Source organism: Felis catus, chromosome C1 (genome assembly GCF_018350175.1).
Source record: "Felis catus isolate Fca126 chromosome C1, F.catus_Fca126_mat1.0, whole genome shotgun sequence".
NCBI lineage: Eukaryota > Metazoa > Chordata > Mammalia > Carnivora > Felidae > Felis > Felis catus.
In genome coordinates this window covers 81,136,807-81,159,489 of record NC_058375.1, presented here as the reverse complement: position 1 = coordinate 81,159,489, position 22,683 = coordinate 81,136,807, and the positions used below count along the sequence as shown (strand labels likewise).

Genomic DNA, 22,683 nt, shown 5'->3' with positions numbered 1-22,683 from the left:
AAACGTAAATACCCACTGGTTAACTAGAAGTGAATTATAAACAATACCTACTCAGGGTTATAAGCATTAATGGGGTTAAGTAGAATTTCACACTTGAGGAATTTCATATGCTCAATCTTGACCCAGCTTCAGAAAATATGTGGCTTTACTGTAAAATGCCCTAGAGACTCAAGAGGCATGCTGTTAGTTTGTGGGCAAGAAGCAGCAGAATTTAAATCAGGATGGAAAATTAAACACATGGCACTCTCCCCTGGCCTTCTGTTTCTCTCTAGGTGGGAAAGAATCTTACATGACTTCTCCTTCCCTCCAACCCTCATGTCTAACAAGTCTCCAGCCTGAGTCAACCTCAGAGTGTTTTTTTCTGACCACTCCTTCCTCTCTACCCCACACCACTGCCTCAGTGGCTCAACACCTGGACATTCTGCTGCCCCCCTTCTTGCCAGACTCAGGTCCTGGAGAATTCTCCAGCCACAGTCTTTCCCAAATGAACTCATCTTTCTGTCTGCCACCAGATCAATTCTCCTAAAAGAGAGGTTCCAGAGGCCCATGAAAGGCTCCAAGAAAATCAGAGGTTCAATGGTCAAGCCAGTTTGGGAAACACCACTTATAGCTCCTTCTTGCAGCATCACTTTTGCACATTAAAGGTTCTGATAAGTCCTGCAGTAAGGATACCAGCTTTACTTTCTTTAACCCAGATTCTTCCAACTAAGTAATGTAACCAACAACCCCTATGAAATAAGCACTATTATGAGGTTTCTATTTTACTGATGATGGGACCAAGACCATACAAGGTTAGATAACTCACAAAGGTCACACAGTACTGAATGCCAGTGCTAAAGTTCAGACCAGACTGACTCCCAAGCTACACACTTCTGGTATCCTAGAGCACTACAAGTTGAGAAACAATCTCTTGGACGTTTCTGCCATCCCAGGCTTCTGATCAAAGATTTCCACCAAGTCTCCCTACATACAATTTATATTCTTTAACTTAGAGAGCCTTGCTACTCAAAGTGAGGCCCCAGGACCAGCAGCTCATCAGATGCAGCATTATAATACCCCGGCCCCAAACAACACCAGCTCTACTGAGTCAGAATCCACATTTAACTCAGAATCCCACTTGCAGAGCACCGCCCTGAAAAGATTCAAGTCAATAATGTAACCTGCGCTTACTATTCTTCCACTGGTAATTTCGCCTTCCACAAACCATGTTCCCTGGACTCATCAGCCAGGCGATACAATTGGGTGGTATCAGTCAGCAAACGGTATCCCTCTGACTTGGCCCCCGCCCACTCTTACTTACTCCTCAAAGTCCCCCCAGATAGTTCTGGGACTTCCCTGCAGGCGTCTCACACGTGTCTTAAAGTCTGCCATCCACTCTTTCCCTCCTTTCTCATTCCGTCGCCATCTTTATTCTCTGCCAACCCCAAGCTCTCAAGCATGCCACCGTCAGCTGCCGGCGACGGTGCCTGTCCTGATGCATCTGATGCTGGGCCAAGCTTACCGATGCAGGTGTGCAGGATATGGAGGGACTGCCTGCAGAAGCCAGCATGAGACCCTCGGCTTCTTGTGGACACAGACTGTGAACGTTTCTTCCACACAGCCCAGCGTGGAGCACAGAGCCTTCACACTCAAGACGGAGGAAGAGGCAGGGCAGAGTGGGAAATCCAGCGATTAGGACAGAAGGATTATTCGTTTTACAAAATGATTCCTTACAAGGATACCTCAGAAACATATATTTCTAAAAGATTTGATTGACAAGAGTGTTTTGCACACTGCTTTGCAGAGAAAGGCCAAGACTGTGGCCTGATGTGAGATACAGGCATACGCTCTTTTGGAGGCAAGACGTGTCCCTGTGGGGAGGACATAGACAAAGGGGAGGAAGGAAATCTAAGGGCCTGACTCAAAGACGCATGTGTGACCCCTGGAAGATTCATAACTTAAATGACCCAAATTAAGGAGCTAAGTAACAGATCCCTCCGGGCTGAAGAAGGGGACATAGAGGGAAAAGACTGGTAGAAGAGAAAGGAAGTGACAGAGGAGCTGATGCCAAGGAAGCTGACCAGTGATGACTTGAAACCCCAGATGAAGAGGCCACGATGGCATCTGTCCCCTCTCTGTGAAAGCAAGGAAGGTGGCCAGGACAGAGAGTTGTCTGAAGACCTGCAAGGCACCCCACTCCTTACTTCCACAAAGAGGAAGGCAGGTAAAACCTAAGACGATGAAAGGGATGTTCGCTGCGCTCATTCCGGTCCAAAGACAGGACGCGGGACAAAGGCTGGAGTCGTCCTGGGCGGCCACTTGGCCTCACCCACCCACCTGAGCAATCACAGGGCCCAGCCGGATTTTGAATACAGTCACCCACTTTTTATCCACCTCCACCACTGCCCGTCTGGGCCAGTTACCTCTCACCCTCAGCAGTTAAAGAGTCTCCTGTCTGGTCCCCTAAATCTTCTCCTGCCCGTCCCCTAATTCATTCTCCACACAGAAGCAGGTCCAGCCCTGAAGAGCAGCACGCTGGTGCCGTCACTGTTGCATGAAACTCCCCAATGTTCCTGAGATCCTCTAGGCCTGCACAGCACCGGGGCAGAGAGCCGCCGTGATGGGGCGCATCCGACCACCCGGTCCAAACAGCCACTCCTCTCCCGCTCGCCATCTTCATGCCATTGCCATTCCTTGGACGAGCCAAGCTTTCCCCCACCTCAGAGACTGAGTACGCCAGCCATCCTTTATCCCTGGACCGCTTTTCCTTGCACACAACCTGTCAGGCCACCCGGCCCAGCCCCTCACCCGGGTTCCCCTAAGGCCCGGATTAAATGTCACTTCCTTTGTGACATCATAAATCTCTCAGGACTCCCCAAGACCAGAGAGGAGGCCCCTGCTCTGCTGTCTTATATTCCCCCCAGCACCCCAAACTTTCCTGATAACATGTATCATAATTCCATTCAACTAATTACTTATGCACTTAAAATAATGAATTTCTGCAAATGCCAGGGTGGCAGAAACCGTATTTATCTTATTTATGACTGCATCAGCAGTGCATAGTACATATGCTTGGCATTTAGTAGGTACTTAACAAATGTCTGTGGAAAGAAGGAATGGAAGGAGGGAGGGGACAGAGGATGGGAAGAAGACAGAGCTATTTTCTAGGCATTTTAGACAATCAGGAATTTGTTGTTTTTCTCATCAAACTCCTCCAAACAGTATTGTCAAACAACTAAGACGGTTAACTAACTTCGTTTGGCATCATCTGTCCGTGGAAAATGATAAAAGCAGGCAAGACTTTACCGAAGTCAAGAGCAGCAGGTATCTCCAGTTCTACAAGGAAAAATATTGTTCATTTAATTCTTGACTGCCGTCTAAGTTTTAATTAGGGAGAAAAGCAGTGCTGGGCAGTGATGGCCAAAACTGAAGTCTTAACACCAATTTATCCAAACAAAACACGACATGGATCACATCTCCATCTGTTCCCATAAATCACCAAAAATATATTCAGAGAACATGTTACAAGTGTGTGCATATACACGCACTAGAACATTTGCCAAGATAAAACAATATTACTATGTCTGTTTAAAACATTTTGCTTTTTTCTTTGCAGTGTGAATTCAGTATTCCAGTGGAAAATATTTTTAAGCAGAAAAGAGACACCTCATCTTTGTCTGACTTACATTTCAACTCAGCTCTGCTACACTTCCAGAGGCCTTGTCTGAACAACTTGATGGATGGCACCAGGGATGGGAGGAGGGACACAGAACAACAAATAACTCCCACGCCTTGTTTTACCCTCCTTCCTCCAGTCCCCTTAAGAACTGTAATTAGAGGTTTAACCCATGACCCATACTGATTCCCACCTATCTTCCCTCTCTGCCCTGTGGTGAGGTGTAAATGAACAGAGAAATATCAAAAAGCAACATCAGCAGTAGAGAGAGGAGGTTGGTTAAAGAGAGAGAAGAGAGAGGAGATATTCCGTTCACCAGAAACAGAAATCTCGATGAACCAGCTGTTCAAAATTTGCCAAACTGACATGTACCCTCCTTTCACTGAGGATACATCTTGCTGAATGTTCTCTTTCTGGATTTCTTGCCTAAGCTCAATACCATAAATGTATCTTAAAGTCTTTCAGGAACATTTACTGGTTAACTAAAGACAGGTAGGGCGCCTGGGTGGCTCAGCTGATTAAGTGTCCGACTTCGGGTCAGGTCATGATCTCATGGTTCGTGGGTTCCAGCCCCGCATCGGGCTCTGTGTTGACAGCTCAGAGCCTGGAGCCTGCTTCGGATTCTGTGTCTCCCTCTCTCTCTCTCTGCCCCTGTCCTGCTCACACTCTGTCTCTGTCTTTCTCTCTCAAAAACAAACATTAAAAAAAACTTTTTTAATTAAAAAAGACAGGTAAAGCCACTTTTCTGCTATGGTTTAAAGATGCTAACTCATGGATATTCACTGCTAAAGTTCTGATGTGCTCACTGTTAGAAAATGTTATTTGGATTGTCTCCCTTTCCCTGTCTAGGGTTCTACTAGTCTCAAACTTACAATAGGATCTTGAGCACGCTAATTATCAGTTCTTCAATTTCTTCACCTGTAAAATGGGATAATTCAGTACAACCACACTATTTCAAATGGAACTGTGTAAATATTTTCCCAAACATATGGTTTTAATATAGTTCAAAATGCAGTCTTGTAACTACATTAACAAAAATTGGCAAGTACTGGCCGTTTAAGGACTAACTTTAAAGAGCTAAGCATAATTGTCAATAGTCATTGTATAGCGATTATTCAAATGTTAACAGGTGGTTCACACCTGAAAGCAATTTCTTATGTTAAATAAGTTAAACAGTCCCTTGGACTTCCGTGTAGGTGATGGCTTTGCTCTTCTAACAAATAATGTTCTACCAACTGGGCTACCAACATTAGCCTAATCTGAATGCACACACCTATACAGTTCTTGCACTTTTCCATTCTTATCCATTCTGCCACAGTGATGTCCAGTATTCATCATCTGTAGGGTTGACTGCAGGAATGAAGAGAAGGGGTGGGGGGGGGTGGGGATACCATCTGCCGCCAGGGGTTTCACTTTGCTCCCATCCCCCGACACAATCTGAGCTCCCCACCCTTCTTCAGGAGGCACATGTATTTACTTCATTATACAGAAACTCTCTTCAGGGGAATTTTTCATCACTAAATTAATAAAACGGGGACTCCGTTGGAATCAAGAAACAGAAGCTCCTCTACCTGGTCACAGGTTAGTGCTGAAAATCTTATTCCTAAATCCATGTATTCATAAACACAGAGGAACACTCTGCTTCCCATCTTTGTAGTGCCTATGTGTGACCGGTAAAATCACCTGGCTGGCAAAGCTGGCCATCTTTCCTTCTGAGATAAATTGTGTTTTCACTTCTCCGAAAGGTCCTAACATTCTCTACAAGTTTATAAGTAGAGGAGTTTCTGAACCCAGAGTCCTATTTTATGAAATTTCCTTGCTTCCAATATTTTGACAGGTGGAATTTTCCATTATTTCCACATGTGTGTTCTAACAAGTGGTCTCTCCTAAGGGCTCCTCAATCTCTGTTGCATTTGATGTTTTGCCTCTGCTGTTTCTACATCCTCTGCTTTAGACTGATCATTACCTCCGGGCCCACAAAGTGCTAGAAAACAGCATCTGTAGAACCAAAGAGGAACATGTCCTGAGGAATGGCTTATAAATTTAAAAGCAAGATGGGCTGACTCTGTGTTCAGAAGGGCCTCTTCCTGGTTTTGTTGTTGTTGTTGTTGTTGTTGTTGTTGTTGTTGTTGTTTTCCATAGAACTTTGGATAAGGTTGTAACAGACGAATAACCCACAGATAGTCTGCATTCATTTTAGAATTAAATTGAGCATTTTACTAAGAAATAACATCCATCCTTTAGATATAATGATACTTCCAACAATAGTCATTATTCATGAGTGCTTACTATTTGCCAGGCACTGAGCCGAGTGCTTTTCTGACACATATTTAATCCTCAAATCCACCATGTAAGAGTTATTATTTCCGTTTTCAGGTAAATAAATTGAGACTTAAAAAATGAAGTAACTTGCCACAGTGACAGGTGTGATAGAACTAGATCTAAGTCCATCATCGCATTTGCACCTAATGGACATACTATACTGTGTCCCAGAGGTTTGTTTGGAAAGGTTTTTGTTAATCATTAACAACGTATTCACCCTCTACTGTGTGCTACTGCATTAGTCTATCCACAGGTCTTGCTGTCCTTTTCCTCTCTAGTCTGTTATCTGTCCATACATCAGAATAGCGTCTCCCAAGGAGTAATTCTGAAACCATTTGCATCAGAATCATCTGGATGCCTGTTCAGACTGCAGCTCCCAGACTCACCCCAGAGATACTGAATGAGAACCACCTACACTTTTAATAAACACCCCAGTTGATTCTCCTGCACGCTAAAATTTGAGAACCACTTCTTTTTTTTTTTTAATTTTTTTAACGTTTTATTTATTTTTAAGACAGGGAGAGACAGAGCATGAACAGGGGAGGGTCAGAGAGAGGGAGACACAGAATCTGAAACAGCTCCAGGCTCTGAGCTGTCAGCACAGAGCCCGACACGGGGCTCGAACTCACGGACCGCGAGATCACGACCTGAGCCAAAGTCGGCCGCTTAACCGACTGAGCCACCCAGGTGGCCCGAGAACCACTTCTATCAGTACATCATCTGTTCATAATCTTCAAATGGTTTTCCCAAAATGATACAATGCTCATGGCAGGCTGAGTAGTGACCTCACAAAGATGTCTGCATCCCAATCTCTGAAACCTGTGAATATGTAACTTCACAAGGCAAAAGGGACTTTACAGATGTGATTAAGTTAAGGATCTTGAGATGGGAAGATTATTATCCTGAATTACCCAGTTGGGCCCAAGGTAATCACAAGGGTTATTAGAAGAGGGAAGCAGGAGGGTCAGAGTCAGAGAAGGTAACTTGACAACAGAACGAGGCATTGGAATGATGGGGGTGGAGGGTAGCACACCAGCCCAGGGATGCAGGCAAGGAAGCTGCAAAAGGCAAGGAGACAGATTCTTCCCTCGAGCTTCCAGAAGGAACGAGGTGGTCTGCCAGCAGAGTTTAGAGTTCTTACCCCCAGGCTGTAAGAGAATATATTTAGTGCTTTAAGCCACTAAATTCATGGAGATTTGTTACAGCAACAACAGGAGACAATACATTGTTTAAAGCCCTCCACAGGTCCTCAGTGGGCCAACTCCTTCTCACTCCATGCCTCTTCTCTCTCATCTCTCCACACTGAACTTGAAGCTCCGGTCATGCTAAACCACATCCAATTCCAAAAATGCCAAGCTCCTTAATACTGTACTTGAACATTTGCTTCCCCCAAACATGTCGGCTTGAGGAACACCAGTTTATCCTGGAAAGAAATCCAAACGTCACTCCTTAATACCTAGAGATGGAACCAATTCTCTCCTCTGTAATGGAACTTGGATATATATATATACACTGTTGTTCTCATCACGTTCTGCTATAAATATGTGAAGCCCACAGCTACAACCCATTCATCTTTATACCCCAGGGCCCATTCACAGTGCCTGGTCCAGAGTAAATGCCCAATAAAAGTTAGTTGAATTGAACTAAACCCTGAGTAGTTGGCTGGAAAGCTGTAGATGTATTCCCAAATGCCACCTTTAAAGAAAAGCATTTAAGATAGTCCTATTTTATAACTTCCAGCAGATCCTATATCACTGCTGTTTTCCCATGTATCCTCAGTGATAACAAATTCCCACCCATCCTTTTGAAAGGTTTGGATTTAGGAGGTAAAAAAAACAAACGAATACTATACAAAGATATCTACTAACCAAGGAGGACGATCCAGCCATAAAGTATGATTTTAGATCGAAATGAGTCAAAGCTATCATGTGAAATGACTCGTAAACCAGCTCTGATGGCATTGACAATATACAAGTTCTGGTATTTTAGTCTCTTAAAGCCTATAAAGTATTTATGATTATATTATCAAAGTATACTATTCACCCAAAAAGCTGAAAACATGACTCTCCTACAAAACAGAATGAATGCACGTGAAAGGATGTATCGAGCTCATGAGTGAATGAGGAAAACAGTAAGTTGGTAAACTGGCTCAAAGAGCATTGGAAATTTAATAAAAGGCTGTTAAAACAGTTTGTTAAATTAGATACGGAACTGGTTAGTGCCCTGTAAGGCACCAAACCAAAACCTTTACGGTTACCTTATCTGCTTAACAAAGATGATTTCTAGCAAACCATCTACCTACAAACCCACAAGTCAATGTATAACTTCACATAGTTCGAGCCCTTAATTATTGATAGACAACAAAGTCAATAAACAGTACCCTCTCCCAGAAAAGGAAATAAACCGAGAGAGGATATGTGGTTATCCTTATAGTCTAATATACAGGTTTTTGATAACTTTTTCAATAGTATTTTAAAAAATAGATGACAAAGATGGCATCTGACTAGTACCACAAAACTTCAGAGGAAGTAAAACACACTGGGAAAATGTGGAGATTCACATAGAACTGGGCCTTAAAGAAGAAAAGGACAAGTAGACATCAATAGGCTTTAAGTATCATTTTACAATACATTAAGACCAAATTTTTCTCCAAAGAAAGGACTCTAATAATTTTAATACGAAAACAATTTAAAGAGATTTAGAAATTCACTTTACTTTTCCAGAGCTATGACTATTCTGAAAATCAAGGTATAGCTGTAGCTCCTGTTGCCAAACTCTGAATCCAGAATTCTCTTCCACCTGCAGGCCAGTGCACCTGTGTCACCACCACCAGCGCTAGCCCCTGGCAATCCCCCACCCTTTTCTCCCCCTATTGCGCCTGCACTTCAACCACACCAAACAACTTTTCACTGGCCACATAGGACGCGGCCTCTCTTTACCTCTTTACCGTTGTGCAACTACGTATGTGTGTGTGAGAGCGCATGCGCATGTGTGCTCTACGAGAATCTCAGAAGAGATGCTACTTGAACGTTAGAGGAGTAACGGGGGAACTACAACACTAAAAGGAAGCTCCAGGGAGATGAAGATGAACAGAAGAAAGAAAACAATGATTGAAAGCTTGGGGCAAGACGCTGGAGGGTAATCATTCAGATAGATGTGAATAACTGTAGGGCTGTAATCAACGTGGAGGAACACAGTGAAGGAAAAAGGTGCTGCTCAGCCCTGAACTTGTACGCCGGCCTCCTACTCCACATGCCCTTTGTTCTGTGTGGCCTAACTTTTAAAATCGTAATTATGATTAACATAGTCTTCTATTTGGTTGCCTCTCAGTAACCACCAAGTCACAGAGCCTTTTGGCAGTATCTGCTTATGGTTTCTGAAAGCTATAGGAGTGTGCACAGCTGTTCATTGTCCTCTTATGGATTCATTCAAGTTAGATTCATTAAGTGTGAACTCTGAGAAAATATTAACTGTGTATATAATTAACTATGTAAATAAAGTACATTAATATTTTATGAAGTACTATTAAGATCTGCTAGAATGGCAGAAACTATACATACTTCATTTAGTTAGGAATATTACAGTATTCTGCATTCATATCTTCTATCTCTCCAGGTTGGTTATAATGTAGTTAGATATATTTGAAGATGAGGAGATTTCTCACTCACTTTTGTATTCCCACGGTGGACCACAATGTCTGAGAAGAACATGGCAGGAACATGCAGTAATTGACAATTTAAGGAATGTTAAATAAATGAGCTGAGGGATGAACAGAAAGTAGTGTTCTTTGATTTTCAAACTTTTTTTGAAAAGTGGAGCTTCTTTAAAAATGTATACAAAATCCCGATACATGGAAGAGATCAAAGTGGATGGCTCGGAGAGAAGCTGAACAACGGCCTGGGCAGAGCTCTCTTCCCATTCTCTCCACCTCCCACCAACATAGCTCAGGAAAAAAGTGGCATCGGAAATATCATCCTGACAGACCAAGGTAGAAAGTGACTTTTAAAAAACATGAGCTCTGGTGCAGGGGTGCCTGAGTGGCTCAGTTGGGTAAGCGTCCAATTTCAGCTCAGGTCATGATCTCATGGTTCCTAAGTTTGAGCCACGTGTCGGGCTCTGTGCCCACAGCTCAGAGCCTGGAGCCTGCTTCGGATTCTGTGTCTTCCTCTCTCTCTGCCCCTCCCACCCCACCCTCCCCCACTCTGTCTCTCTTGCTCTCAAGAATGAATAAACTTAAAAAAGAAATTAGCTCTGGGGCCTTTTCATACTTTTCCCCCCTATCTCCATAACAACTTTTAATAGAGTAAAACAAGACTGTATACCATCTCAAATTTTGTTTGCCAGGTCTGTGATGTCTCATGAAAATGTGCAGAAATTGTCAATCACTTTGGAAGTGAAAAGTTCAACCAGATAACATATTGCCAGGTTCTTTCTCTTTTTTTTCTTTTTCATTCATTGGAATGCTCTAAAAATCATTCTTCTATTTCACAGGCATCTGTGACGAGCAAAAAGTACTGAGTTCTGTCAAGTTCACACGAAACGGAAATTCACAGAAGTCAACACTTCCAATCAATGCAAATGATCTTGATGGAGAAATTGACAAGATTTACTGAGGGATGTATCCAGGCGCCTTCTCTTGTCAGGCCATAGAATCCCCAAGCTCTGTGATCTGTCATTAAACTAACTGGGGGACCCAGGAATTGGTGCTGGGGCAAGGTCAGGAACAGAAAAAAAAAGTTTAAGACAGGATAAAAGAGCAATTTTAAAATCATTACTTTTTAACAATGAACACAGCTATTATTCTGAACCCCAAATCATGGATGTGATTGTCAAAAAGACAAAAGAATAGCAGGATAAACTGTTGAAACCAATCTCTTTATAGTAGATAGTAAAAATCTCATTGCAATTCAAAAGATAAATGGCAATTAAGTAGTTTCTGTTAAGTGTTTATTGTTCACCTTTTATGTGGGTGGCCTTTTAAGTGATTTTCTTTTTAAAGGAAAAGAAAGTTTGTTCTCTCCACCATTTGAACCAAACATGATGCAAATGCATGCAACCATCAATTTTAAAATAATAATCGTCTTGATTTTCTAAGCCGATAAACCAACCACCATGCACCACTTCCTTTTCAGGCGGTTGTTTGCTTGGCTTATCACGGTTAACTATTGCACTGTGACTCTGCATGAAGACGGTAATGTAATTAAATCCTATTAACACATCAGGAATAAAGCCCTTTAATGGGCACACAAGGCTTTGAGAGGCAGCTCGTTCCTGAGCAGATTTAATATCCTTAAATTAAGCAAGTGTGAATGGGAAGATGAATCTTATTAAAAACTTAAATCTGATTATATTTGAAAATTATTGGTTTCTTAATGTAATAAATTATCCAATACAGACTAGAACAAATAATATGTCCTAGCTTCACATAACTCCACTCTATAACAAGTGACAAAAGAAATTATGTGTGACTGTGGGGCAAAAAGAAAGGTCTTTTTATAAAAGTCATTTTGCATAATGAAATACCTAAATCATTTTAATAAACATTTGGGGGGGGGAGTGCAAATGACACAGTTGGAGAGGGAATCATTTACCCTATTCAGAAAGGGAATGTGGAAATAGTGATGCTAATGTTTTTTTTTAAATTGCCATTCTGGCCAATTTGTTGTAAATTCTGAAAAGAAAAGCTGCAGCTTCTGTTGTTGGTAGCGAATTCCTTCTCCAGAAGGCTAATGCAAATGTAAGCCATCTGCCACGCATTCTGCTGAGAAAGCTGGAGTCGCAAACAATGGGCCAACAGTCTCTGAATACTAACACACACACTCCGCGGGCAAGAAAAGTTTGCATTTTCCCCAAAGGTATACTTTGCCTTGCCTCCTTTCCCATCATCACCAGGACCACCAGGCACCCACTCTCTCTCCCCCAATCCAACTGGCACCAGGCAGGCTTCCACATGATTAGTCTGATGATGTTCACAAGGAGAAGCCCCAAGAGAAGCATTTCTGTTCAAACTGACTGAAGCAGGAAGGCGAGACCTGTTAAATTATTTAACCAGACAAATGCTTCACAGTGTGCGTGTTTTAACTTATTCCTATTTTAGCAGAATCTGGCGTCGCCCACCGCACTACACATCCGAGCCTTTGCGTGGGCTTTATCCTTTCATGACTGGTCCCTTTCCGAGGGCTCAGGAACACTGACCTCAGCTCATCTGAAAGCCACCGCCTCACCAGCAGATGGGTGCATTAAACAGAATGCACCGGGCAAGGGTGCCGGCGCGTGAAACCAGGGTCTGCTCGCACACTTTCAAGTAATTCTTTCCACTCCATTCGAGGAAACTGGAATGCTCAGTTGTTTGGCAAGTGTGCCCAAATGGCTCATTCGACGACGTGATGAAACATTTTAAGTATTGTTTGGAGTTTGGTGACGGGGCGGAGGGAGAGGCGACCCCCAGTGAAAAGCCATCGCACAAATGCTAGCTTCCCTTCTCCCCAGATCTGGCCCCTGCCAGCTTTCCTCTCCAATCTCTTCTTGCTCCGATTACCATGTACCCTCGGGCCTCTTGCTGGAGGTTTCCCAAACTTGCTAGACTGTATCCTATCTTCCTGCCTGCGTACAGCTGCGTTCACTGCCTAGAATGCCTTCGCAAGACCCTCCCGCTACACACCTCCCAGGCAGGGGTCTAGAGTTTGCTCTAGAGTCGGTCTTCCTGGGTTCAAATCCCAGCTTCCTCACTTGGCAGTTGTGTGGCTGTGGACACGTTACCTAACTTCCCCATGCCACAGTGGACTCCTAGAAGGAGCATAGTAAAAATATAACCTACCCCGGAGACTAACTAGGGGAAGACACAGAAAGCACTTGGCACAGTATCTAGAATACTGTGTGTTCAATAACAGCTAGGACTAGCCTTTCTTTTCTGGAACCTCAGGCTCTCATTTGCCATCCCCTCTCTCTCACTCCTTGATATTAGTTAATTTTTCTCTGCATGACCACGTGCTTCTGTGCAAGTACATGCTTATGCTATGCCATTCATCATCTATTTAATTAGGTGCTTATATCTGTCTTTTCTGTTAGGCTATACATTTCTTAAGAGCTTATTCTTACTTGTTGTATCCACAAGGCTTAATACAGTACCAGACATATAAAAATTGCTTCATAAATATTTATTAGCTAAATATAAGAATTAATGAATGAATGAGTTTACTTAAGAGCTGGATTAAGCGTATAAACCAAGAGAGGAGATAAATGCTTCCCATCATATTTTTAATGGCGATGGCCAGAGAAGACCAGAAAAGGACTTTCAGGTACTGAGGAGGATGGAGAGCAACTAGAACGTTTAATACATTGCTGATGAGAATGTAAATTGCCTCAATAACTATAAAAAACTGTTTAGCAGTAGCTCTAATAAAGCTAAATATATCCCAATCTGACGGCCCAGCAATTCCACTATTTAATATACACCCAGTAGAAATGAATGAATATATTCACAAAAAAGATATGTAAAGCATATTCACCACAACTTCTCAAAATAGCCTCAAACTTGAAACAACACAAATACCCATCAGCAGGAGAATGGATTAAAAATGTTTACAGTACCATTATATAGTGAAATATACCTAGAATTTTTTTTAAAAGAGGGAATGCAAGAATCCCCCTTATCCTAAGTTTTACTTTCCACAGTTTCAGTTATGCTGGGTAAACCATGGTCTGGAAGCAGATGATGTTCCTCCTGACATATTTTCAGAAGGTCAATAGTAGCCTAACAGGGAGTCACAAAGCCTGCACAATTCACCTCACTTCATCTTGCAGGCATTTTATCATCTCAGATCATCACAAGAAGAGTAAATACTATACAATAAGATATCTTGAAGCAGACCACATTCACATAACTTTTATTATAGTATGTTATTATAATTGTTCTATTATGTTATTGGTTCTTGTTGATAATCTCTTACAGTACCTAATTTAGAAATTAAACTTTATCATATGTATGTATATATAAGAAAAAACACAGAATATATAGGGGTTTAGTACTACCTGTGGTTTCAGGCATCCACTAAAAGTCTCCTATGAATAAAGGGTGCTACTACACTGATATAAACAAAAATAGAAATAAATCTCCAAAATATTATGTTTAGCAAAAGAATCCAGATACACAAAAGTATGTATTATAGAATTCCATTTATATCAAGTTCAAGAACAAAGCTAACTAGGATAGCAAAACTCAGAATAGTGATTATTTCAAGGGGGAACTTTCTAGGGTAATGGGGATGTTCTATATCTTGGTCTGAATGTTAGTTAACACAAATACATACATTTGTAAAAATCCATTGAGCAATACATTTCAGGTCTGTGCACTTTACTCTGTATAAATTATGCCTCAAAACAATTGTCATAACACTGCTGGCAGGCATGTACATTGGTACAACCTTTCTGGAATGCTGTCTGTTAATAGATATCAAAAGCATCCCCAAACCATTGACTCAGAAAGCCCACTTGTAGGAATTTATCCAAAGAAAATAATTAAACAAATGCACAAATGTATATGTATAAGGATATCTACTGACCTGAAGTTTACAATAACAAAAACTGAGAATACTATAAGCATTTAATGGTGTGGAATGTTGCACAATGAAATACTAGGGAAACAAAAAAATTTATAGGTCTATAATTATTGAAATGGGAAGATAATCGCAAAAGATTATTCAGTGAAAAAAAGGCAGGTGACAGAGGAGTACTTTGGTATGATCTTATTTTGTTAACACATAAATATACATATACACACATACATATATATGTACATATATATTTGCCAGGAAAAAAGTCTCCAAGAATGCACAACAAAGTGCCACAATGGTTTTCTCTGGATGGGATTTCAAATGATTTGGTTGTTTTATTTTTGTCTGTTGCTTTCCATTAAATTTTTTTTATTATGACCATTTTTCAGTTGGGAAATTTAAATAAATACATAGATACACGATAGCTGAATACACATAAATGTGCATGTGCAAACATCCATTCAGCAGAAATGCACCAACATGACCTAAGGCCGTATATGATACAAGAAGGCTGCACTCTATTTTTAAGTAAAAAGTTGTCTTGAGAAGGCAAGGAGGCTACAGGCCACCCTCTATAAAACAAGGGTAAGTCCTGCATGACGGATGAGAACAGGAGCAGTCCCTGGGGAGGTGCCATTTTGAAAGACTTGCTATGCTGGACAAGGTCAGATGGGAGACTGTCTTTTTTGGGGCCCCCTTAGGGGACATGTTTAAGTGACTCATGACCTGCTAAAATCCAAAAAGAAGAATATTCTCTTAGACGCCTAAACTGTAACTGGATGACCAGCCAAATCTTCAAGTTCAAGAATGTGGTTTTACATACCCACTAAAGAGTCTTTTTAACATCAGATTTCATCAAATAATAACAAGCTGGGGGAGAAGAAATAGATAGACAGAGAGAGATAGGGATAGATACAGAGAGGAGACAGAGATAGAGATGCCCATTTCTAGTCATTGCCAGTGAAAAATAAATTCTCATTTCTGGCATTCTCGTGTGATCATGCTTTGTCTGAGTTTCTTTCTTTTCTTTCTCTTTGATTTTCTGTTGATTCTCAATGGTTGGGTGTAAGGTCACTAAGATTCCTTCAGTATTTTTCTCAGTGTATAATTATTACAACTCAAGGACTTGGGATCCGTCCGAGATTACAGTCTGTTTAAGCAACCTTGCCCCATCCTATATGCCCCACACTACTCATCAACCTCTTCTACTCTGTTTTTAGACCTAGATGCCCTGATCCAAACCACAGGTTATAATTTTTATATAATTATTTTTAATTTGGAAAAAGCCCAGAAACTTATAGAGACGTTGCAAATATAAAGAACTTTTGCCTTGAAAGATTTTAGAGTAAGTTGCGGGCCTGATGCTCCATCATCCCAGAAAACCTTACTATGTGTATCTGACAAACACATTCCCCTGTATAACCAGAAAAAATCGTGACATCAACACTGATACATCACTAATAATCCTCAGAATCCCCTTCAAATTCTGCCAACTGTCCTCATAATGTCCTATAGATCAGATGAATGCAGTTCAGAATCACACAGGGCATTTAGCTGTCATGTCTCACCTATCTCTTTCAGTCTGGAAAAGTTACTCAGTCTTTCCTTGACTCTTAGGACCTCAACATTTCTGAAGATTATAAGCCATTTATTTCGTAAACAACCCTCAATTTAGATTTTTCTGATGTTTCTCATGAAACGGGTTATACATCTTTGACATGAATGTCACAGGAGATGCTGTGTTCTTCTCATTGTTTCCTCTCAAGGGGCACAGAATCTTGATTTGTCTCATTACTTATGTCCACTTTGATCACTTAATTAAGTTGGTATCTGCTAGGCTTCTCCACTGAAGTTATTCATTCTCCCTTGTAATTAATAAATTGCTGAATATACTGATATTTAAAGGCAGTCCAAGGAAGAAAAAAAAATGAAAAAGGATTAATCAAAAGTAATAGGTAAGTGAATTCGAAGAAAATAGTTCCATGAAATCCAACACAAAAGAGACCTTCTGAAAATGAGAATACGATCAATCATGTGAAAAGTTACAAAAATAAAAGATCTAAAGAACAGCCATTGGCTTTTGCAACTATAAGATCAGTAGTGACAGTGGCTAGTCAGTTTCAGGAGAGTGGATGTCGTAGTTTCAGGACCGAAGGGAGAGCAGATCAAGAGGACATGGGTAGGGTGGCCTTAGTCTTTCCAACCCGAGTCAAGAGGGAAGATGAAGATGAACAGAGTCAGAACAAAGAACAAAGAAACTATGGGAGTTTATACCTGATGGCTTCTATTTTCTCCACAAACTTGTGTCAACTATTAATGGAAACAGGGCATGGATGAGGTGGAGGTTTGGGGAAGATAGTCAAGGTGACAGCTGCTAACCATGGAGGTTGATAAAGGGAGTTTCCTAGGAAATCAGGAAGCACATTCGCTCTAAGAGAACTTTTCTCTTTAGTCATTTAGCCTTATGTCTCCAAGCCCTCTAGGCAATGTTTCCTGACTGGAATTCTACTGCTGATGACTGAAATCTCGGCATTCTATATCTCAGACCTGAAATGAAAAGAAGACAGAGGAAAGAAACGCGTTACAACCGTAATCACTGGAAAGATGGTCAAGGGAGAGTCATATAGCAGGTGATTATTTTGAAATTGGCCCTCTAACATATGGTTTTAAAGAACACCATGTTGGCCACATCTCCCCTGGTCACATATGCCTTTCGGGCCTTACTGACTTCTCCAGTCACTCTTGTCCCTATGTGCAGACCCACCTCAGGCCAGCACTAGCCTCATACCAACTATGGAACCAAGAGTCCATACCCTCTTCAAGGTCTCCCACATAGTGCAGATCTTGGGCTCTGATCTCTCAGCTGCTTATCTTGCTCTGTTGTTCTGAGCAAGAAAAAGCAGTTCTAGTGTTTCCTGTATTCAAACTTCAAATACCTCTTTCTTTCCGTTGAATCATCTTTTTTCCCTTTTAAAAAAAAAGTTTATTTATTTATTTGGAGAGAGAGAAAGAGAGTGTGAGTGGGGGGAGGGGCAGAGAAGGAGAGAGAGAGAGAGAGAGAGAGAGAGAGAGAGAGAGGGAGGGAGGGAGAATCCCAAGCAGGCTCCATGCTGTCAGCACAGAGCCTGATGTAGGGCTTGAATTCACAAACTGTGACATCATGATCTGAGCCAAAATCAAGAGTCGGATTCTTTTTTTTTTTTTTTAACGTTTTATTTATTTTTGAGACAGGGAGAGACAGAGCATGAACAGGGGAGGGTCAGAGAGAGGGAGACACAGAATCTGAAACAGGCTCCAGGCTCTGAGCCGTCAGCACAGAGCCCGACACGGGGCTCGAACTCACGGACCGCAAGATCGTGACCTGAGCAGAAGTCGGATGCCCAACCTACTGAGCCACCCAGGTGCCCCAAGAGTCGGATTCTAAACCAACTGAGCCACCCAGGCGCCTGGTTGGACCTTAATCTTATGAAATGAAAGAGTTTGCTATTCCGAGTCAGAGAATATCCTCACAATTTTTAAATCCACTGGTATCTCTTCCTCCCACCCCTGCCTACCTCCATGTATACTTACATACACACCTGCATGCATACATACGTATGTGCACATGTCCCATCATTTCTCCCAGACCTGCTGAGGGGTTTGTGCTGTCCCTGTCATACTTACCAACCCTATGCATTTGTGAGCAGTTAACTAGCCAGTAGGATTAACTGGAACAACTGATGATTAAACATATACAGTCTTAAGCTAGTTACTCTTGTGCTCTAAACACCTGAGTTCTTGGCCACAGTGTCTGAGCACATTAGTCACACACATTCAGCCCCATTAAAGCCAAATTCCCTTGTGGCCTTTAAGTGGAGTCTGAAATGGTTATTAAACCTTGTCCTTACAAAAATATTTTTATATCCAGTGTCATGGTAGGACCCCTTAGAACATATTTGCATACATTGGATACCGTTGGCCAACCATAGCTTCTCACTCTCAGCAACACTGCACGCTGTAGGAGCCATCCATCCTTTATTTGTGGCAGAAACTAAAAACCTCTATAGGACAACAACAGGCCAGAAAATGAGTTTGGAGCATAGTAATTTACACATGTATCACCAGGGCAGGCCACGAACATAATCTATGGGACTCTTTAGGCCTCCAGTCTTTCATAAGACAAGCAGCAAGTCAAGTTGTATTTGAGAAATATTCAGTCTTAAAATGTTGATAGGAGACGCTGTTCTCTATAGTGAGCACCCCACAAAAATACTCTGTGCACACACAAACACAGTTTCCCAGCAAGCAGTGCTTGTACCTGCAAGTTTTCTCTTAGCTGTGTGGCTGTAAAACTTGCTCCTGTCACAGCAACCACAACTGTTCTGGCTTGTGGATTCTAGACACAAGTATCCAGACACACAATTGGCCCAGTTTCCCCATCTGGTTCTGCAAAACACAATGCTTTGTCCTTCTACAATGATAAGACGAGGCAAGTGCACACGTACACACACACATGCACACACCACTTACTTGGAAGGAGGGATACATATTTTTTCACATTAGTAAAATATACCAAGAACTTCTCTTCAGTTTTATGGCAACGGGACTCTAAGAAAATAGTAAATAAAGCACAAATTCCAAATGAATAGAGGAAAGCTGCCATTCTCGGTGGGATCACTAAAGCATACGATGTTTTAGCCATCTCAGTGAGTCTGTTTCATGATGTCATATGGAGGAGTCATTTGAACAAATTTAAAGAAAGAGTGATATGTGTCCTCAATGTGTATTCCTTAACCACACTAATCTCAAAGACCACATCCCAACGCCAAGCCCAAACCCTACCTCTGTGCTTCCCTTCTCACACTCACTACCTTATGCAGAGCTATCACTGAGAGCTGGTACAATGGTGTGATTCCCCAGGTCCTGCATTTTGAAGGGATTCATAGCCACAGCAGAAAGAGGTAGAGATGAAGAACTGATGTCTGGTAGGTCAGGTTTCAGCATGAAAAAAGAACCTAACTCTCACTGTCTTCCATTTTAAAGAAGACCTATTCCTGGCCCCTGGGGACCCACCAAGTGCTTTCCTTGATCCTCTTACACTTGTTGATCAAGAATGACCTTTGTGCTCATTTCAACCCAAATTTCTCTTCCATTAAAAGGTAGGAGGGTGATGGAAATACAATTTGTTTAGTCCCAAGCTCCACAGCTCCTAAACGTGAACACGAGTCTCTGCACTGTCCCCTTCCAACCTCCACTCTGTGGGGCTGACAGCTGGGCTGTCTCAAATGTGTCTCCAATACTGTAAGCTCCCACACTCATCTGCCTGTAAGTCCAAAATCTAAAAATTAAAAAGTAATAAAAAAATGCCAGCTTTACTTAACACTTAAATTAATAAATTATCTTTCTCTTTATCAAACATATTTTAACCATTTAATTATATGTCTGTTCTTAGATGATATCGAAAGCACAGTTCCTCTTGGGTAGACACATAATAAATGTTAAGCGGAAAAAAATACATAAAGTAAATGAATAGCTGGCTATCTTAGCTATAGTACACCTGTCAGGGTTAACAGCTTCCACTGCTGGTGAGGACATTTCTCTTTGCACTTCACATTTCATTTTTCTTCCTGAATTTTTCCCCCAAGTCCCCACCCTCATCCACTAACATTTAACAATTGAAATTTTCAAAATTCTTAAAATTCTCTTTCTCATTTGTCTATCTCTTGATGAACATGTTTTAGTCATGTTGATTTTTCTATCAACTCCCTTAACACACATTTGTATACATTGTCTTCTACACCTGAAACGCAATTTCTCTACTCCAAGATCATTTCTTCTGTCCAACTGCTATTCACCCTTTGGGTCTCCTCTTAAAAGTCCTCTCTTTAGAGACTTCCAAGCCTAGATTAGGAAACTCTCCTGCCATAATATCTCCATGGTATACATCATAATTGTATTCAATAACTATAATTATGTTTATTATTTGTTTCTCCCGTTAGAGTCTAAGCTCTTGAGACTGTCGTTCCCCACTGACTAGAAACTACAGAACTGCTAGATTAAATTTTAAATATCTATTCTAACACACACACAAAAACAACTCTAGGTGCATAAGAAAAACTGAGATGTTGAAGAGAAAAAGAGCAGTAAGCAAGAGTTAACCCCTCCATGCAGAAGTAAAATTATGACAACAAAAGCACAATGTCTGGGAGGGAAGAAATGGAAGTCTACTGCTGTAAACTTCTTAGGTTATATGTGATTAGCATATCCCTGAAGGTAGACTATGATAAGTTAAAGGTGTACAGTATAAATACTAAATTGACCACTTAAAAAAAAATAAAAAGTTGCAACTCTAAGCATGTTTTTTTATGCCAATAAAACTGACAGCTTAGATAAAATGCATATATTTCTGAAGAGATATAGACTACCAAAATTTATTCAAGAAAAAAAATGGATAATCTGAACAACCTTATATCTGGTAAAGATATTTATTTATTTATTTTTAAGTTTATTTATTTATTTTGAGGGAGGAAAGGGCAGAGAGAGAGAGGGAAAGAGAAAGAATCCCAAGCAGGCTCTGCACTGTCAGCCCAGAGCCCGACACAGGGTTCGATCTCAGGAACTGTGAGATCATGACCTAAAGCTGAAATCAAGAGTCAGTCGCTTAACTGACGGAGTCATCCAGACACCCCTAAAGAGATTTAATTTGTAGTTAAAAACCTTCCCACAGTGAAAACTCCAGGCCCAGAAGGCTTCATTGGTAAATTATACCAAGCATTTAAGGAGGACATAATACCAATTCTATACATACTCATCCAGAAAATTGAAGACGAGAAAATACTTCCTACCTCATTTTATCAGCATAATCCTGGTAATAAACCAGATAAAAGTACTATGAAAAGAAGAAGAAAAAAACCTGCTCATTCACTCACGAATATAGATGCAATTCTTAACAAAACTTTATAAAAGCCAACCTAATAATATATTTAAAGGGTAATATGTGGTGACCAGTGGGATTTATCCTGGGCATGCAAGGGTGGTTAACATGGGAAAATCAATCAATGTAATTTGTGGTGTCAACAGACTAAAGAAAAAAAGTGTATGTTTATCCAAAAAGATACAGAAAACGCATTTGACAAAATCCAACAGTCATTTCTAATTCGTTTTTATCTCCCAATAAATTAGGAAGAAAAGGGACTTCCTCAACCTAATAAAGGGGTATCTATGAAAAAAGTAATGCACATCATACTTCATAGTGAAAGACCAAATGCTTTCCTCCTAAGATCAGGAGCAAAGCAGGGACGTCCTTTCTTACCACTTCTGTTCAACATAGTACTAAAGGTTATAAGAACTTCAAAAAGACAAGGGGAAAAAAGACATTGAGAGTGAAACGGAAAAAGTAAAACTGTCTCTACTCTTAGAGAACATGATTGTCTATGTAGAAAATCCAAAGCACTATTTAAAAAGCTATTAAAACTAATAGTGGAATTTTATAAGGTTGTAGGGTACAAGATCAATTTAAAAAAATCATTTGTATTTATATATATTAATGATGAACTATCAAAAATTAATATTTTAAAGTAATATAATTTAAAGCCCTCAAAAAATAAAATACTTAGGAATAAATGGGGCAAAAGATATGTAAAATCTGTACACTGAAAACATTAGAACATTGCTTAGAGAAATTAAAGATCTAATAAACGGAAAGATAGGTCATGTTCATGGGTCATATAACTAAATATTGTTAAATGTCAATTTCCCCAAAACTGATCTAGAGATTCAGTATAAACTCAATAAACTTAAGCAAGATTTTTTTTAGAAACTAAAGAGCTAAATCTAAAATTCATGTGGAAATGAGAAGGAAATATAATACCAAACAATTCTGAAAATAAATAATAAAACTGGAAGACTTACACTAAGTGACTCCAAAACCTTTTATAAAACTGTAGTAATCAAGACAGTCTGGCACTGCCATCAAGACGACAAATAAATTGATAGGACAGAATTGAGAGTCCAGAAATAAACCCACATGCATATGGCCACTTGAGGCTTTCAAAAATTTTATTTTGAAATTATTAAATTATTATGGTTCCCAGAAAGTTGAACAAAATGTACAGGGAGATCCTATAAACCTTTCACTCAGCCTCCTGCTATGGTAACAACTTGCATACTACGTAC

General features: G+C 40.7%; 2 long non-coding RNA genes across 6 annotated transcripts in view; one reads left to right on the top strand and one right to left on the bottom strand.

The window, feature by feature from the left end:
• The window catches only part of LOC111561776, a 65,646-nt gene extending 62,723 nt beyond the window's left edge, over positions 1-2,923 (bottom strand). For 2 of the 4 annotated variants that reach the window (XR_006584570.1, XR_006584568.1), the window contains exons 1-2: positions 1,502-2,396; positions 52-160 (exon numbers count right to left, since the gene is read on the bottom strand). This is a non-coding gene — a long non-coding RNA (uncharacterized LOC111561776). Of the gene's footprint in view, positions 1-51; positions 2,397-2,698 lie in introns of those variants that run through there. The other 2 variants (XR_006584569.1, XR_006584567.1) reach the window with 2 other exon arrangements.
• Positions 2,924-6,825: 3,902 nt separating this feature from the next.
• LOC109502482 lies at positions 6,826-11,322 on the top strand. 2 transcript variants are annotated; one of them, XR_002744615.2, is made up of 2 exons: positions 6,826-6,903; positions 10,469-11,322. It is a non-coding gene; the product is annotated as an uncharacterized LOC109502482 (long non-coding RNA). The 2 variants fall into 2 exon arrangements; XR_002161091.3 differs by having other exon boundaries at positions 6,838-9,115.
• Positions 11,323-22,683: the final 11,361 nt, after the last annotated feature.